Genomic DNA, 3,759 nt, shown 5'->3' on the forward strand with positions numbered 1-3,759 from the left:
TGCTTGCTGTCCCACCGTCCTGCTGCCTACTGCTATATGATTTCTTTGTTAAGCTCACCATCCTCTTGGACACAGTTGCTGTTATGTTTGTACACTGTTGTTGTTTACTTTACTCTTCAAAGCTCCCCACCATTGTTGCGGCTGCCGCAACAAACACGTAAATTAATCTGACAAGTGATACTTTTGGCCTGAAGCGGGAAGCTTGCTATCTGCTGCCTACTGTTTTCGGACTGCTTACCCGCCTGTCTGGTTTGCTTTTCATTCCTTTAACTTTTCGGACAACTCACACGTCAGAATTGAGCGCGGAGCAATTATGTGATGGCTGGCCAACAAAAACCTTAACTTTCATCTGATTGCAACAGTAGCTATGTGTATGTATGTGACTGTCTATGTGCTACTAGAAAAAAAAGGAGTGGTGCCCAGTAGCAATAAAATGAAAGCGTCACAGACAACAGCTAAAGAGTCACTGGGTGACATTACGCCATTTTGATGGGTCTTAGTAGCATAGGTTTTGTTATGTCCATCACCTCTGTAAAGAATCACTACATGAGTTACATTGCAAAGAGCAAAATTTTTCACAATACAGCGTGTGTGTGTGTGTGTGTATGCTTAGGATGGCATACACCGCCATGCAAATTAGGATGGCACACACATTTGCAAAGGATGAGAAAAGGTAATTAAAAAGTAGAGTATGTGGAACGATGGAGTTTTCAAGGGTAGTTTTATATGGAGCAGAATTGGAAAGGAAGTTTTATTTAAATAAATTATTAATTAAACTGACAAGGGTTCAGTGTTAGTTAAGTAAATTTCGTTTGGGGTATAAATGAATGATCTCCTCTATTAAGAGTGTTTTCTGTGAGGGTAGGGAAACAAAAAACCCCCCAAAACATATGAGCTGATGAAAATACTAAAGCAGTTGGAAGCCCGATTTATCTGCTTCAAATATAGTTTACCTTCAACTAGTTTTAAATATAAGCAGCATTAGGATGTATAAGGGTGTGCAAGACTCCTTTTATGAAATATAATATTTAACTTTTCATTACTCATTCAGATGGACGATGGTTATCTTGGTCGAAATCAGACAACAAATCGAGGCAAATAATTAAAATTAGTGAAGGAAAGGAAAGGACAGGAAAGAAAGGGAACGGAAAAGAAAAGAAAGGCTAAGAAAAAAGGAAATGAAAAGAAAGGAAGGGAAAATAGAGAACAGAGAAAAGGGAAAGGAAAGGAGGGGAAACAATAGGATCGAAACCGAAATCTAAGCCATTACCAGTTTGCTATCGATGGGTTATCGGTTTGCTATTAATGTATTATTATGAATATATTAGCGAGTTACAGACTTATTCTTCAAGTGTTACCAATTTTGTATCAAAATTTTATAGATTTGTTGTCGAAAAATTATAGATTTCCTGAAAAAGGTATCAATTTGATACTAAAAGTAATCGTTTTTTAATCGAAGTCTTACTAATTTGTTGTCGACGTGTTATCGATATAATAAGCCAAAAGGAAACCAATACGAAGTCGATAACTTGACCATAACAATCCGATAACTCAAGTATAATAATTCAGTGCACATAATAAGGCGATTAAAAGACGACAGCTAGTCGGTATCGCTTGTTATAGACCAGAAGCCGACGAAACTTTTCTAAAACAGACCGTAAAAGGTCGTATATCTTTCAGGGTCTCATCGCCAAATACAGTGCGCTATTTGATCGCCAACGCGGTTCTTTTTCGATGATCTCAGATAGAGCGCAGATGTTATCTGACCTGGTAGGCTCTTGTGAAATTCCTGTAAGTCTGATGCGCAGCAGTACCGCCTTGTTCTTGCAAGAAACTGGACAGGTAAACATAATTGGTCGGACAATGCCACCTTGCCTTAATCCATGCAGCTGTTAGGGGTAAGTGAGACTAAAGAAGCCCAGAGGGTATGCCAACGAAAAACGTTGTCGCATTGTGTGCAGTTTGCACATTAGCAAAGAAAGTAATAAACCGAACATACATCCTCCACATGCTGATAACTTTTGCAGTGAAAACTTGTTATTAAAGATCATTATTGGAGCATTTTCAAAATATTTGGTTGAACTCCACTGCAGGAGTCCAGGCTGTAAGCCCAGCCTCAGTTACTATTTCCATTTTTGGACGCTTGGGTTTTTCTTAGCATTTTCTGCCTGCCTCACTACAACAGATCAATCTAGCTTTTTACAAATGTCATGGTGGGAAAGGAGCACACTTTTTCAAACTGTAGCTACAATTCAATATAGTTAAACATTGTACGTGCCGAAGGGGTAATAAAGTACCCCAATGGGGCTAAGAATATTTCCATGGTGAGGCATGCTTTCGTAAGAGATGACTTAACGCCACAGATCCGCAGGTTCGAGGGGTCGAAAACTCGTTTCCTTTGTACGCGGGTAAGTAGCAGAAAGCTTTAGCATCAAAGCTTATCAGATTCATATATGACAATGTAATGCTAACTGGCGAAACTATTGTAGATATTCGGGGAATATTTTTGTCCATATCCCTTCAGCTTCAAGAAATGTGGTCGCGGCTGCAACAATAACAATTCAATATATCGACTGCAAGTATGCTGGTGGCTTTTAAACTTCTTCAGTTAATTTCCGTTCCAAAAGGGAAGGAAGGGGACAATAACTGTCCACAAAGCAAAACAACGAATGGCATAAGTGATACACACGAATACATAGTTACACCATATACTTCAAACACCAACCATTTAACCCTCCTCGGTAAAACCAATTTACTTTTCGGCCACCGCGCGCTTGTGGCAGTCTAAAACTGTCCACGATTTTCAAGGCACTGTATGCCGTTATCCCTTTAGCTCAAATGCATAGTTATGAACCATGAACCAGTATGAGGCTTAACCGCATTAACTTTTACCATACCCACTAATATCCTTATTGCAAGCATAGTTTTAGGCGCTGCAGGTTGCATTGCAACACATTTGCCATATCGTCCTCCACTCGCTGCATGATCCAATAATATCCGATTATATTTGCTGCTGCAGAGCGCAAAGCCCAAATACTGATGATGATAGTGCTGCAACCTTATTATTGTTGTTGCTTTAAAATTGTGGTCATCGCCAAAAAATACCAACACAGTGCAGAGTGGCAGCCAAAAAGGAATCATCTCATGTGACGGCAGTTGACCGCTGGTGTTGTGACGGTCACAGCTGCAATGCTTGCCACTTGCTTGTGACGGGAAGAGTTGAGCAAATGAAGGAGATTTGCTGTAACTAACCATTTTTCGGTGGCATTCATCCTTTAGCGTTTACATACATAAAAATTGGTTGTGTGATGGTGTGCACTATTGCGTATGAGTAATTATTTGGGGTTTCTTCCTTATTCGTTTTAACTACTTTTTCATTTTGTTGTATGTATGTTTAGGCAAATTTTGTTGGGCTAAGCAATTACGCAACTTACTCTTACACTTACACTTGCATATATTTAAATATGTATATATATATATATATGTGTGTGCTTGTGCGTTTTGTATATATTCTTTTTAAGGCTGTCTTGTTAGTTAGGAAAATTTATATCACAGCCACTCAGCCTTGTCCGTTCTCAGCCATTGCCGGCTGCCAGCAAATTCAGTCGTGCGTTGCAGTGTAGTTTATTGGTTTTCATGTTTCATGGTCCCCGAAAAATGTCTCTAGCCACTTTTATCTCCAACAATTTGTCTAAACGTTAAGTAAGTGTGGCTTTTGCGTCATTTGCTTATATGAATTTACCCGAGAGATTCATTTTC

The sequence above is a fragment of the Eurosta solidaginis genome, chromosome 5, assembly GCF_040869045.1.
Source record: "Eurosta solidaginis isolate ZX-2024a chromosome 5, ASM4086904v1, whole genome shotgun sequence".
Taxonomy (NCBI): Eukaryota; Metazoa; Arthropoda; class Insecta; order Diptera; family Tephritidae; genus Eurosta; species Eurosta solidaginis.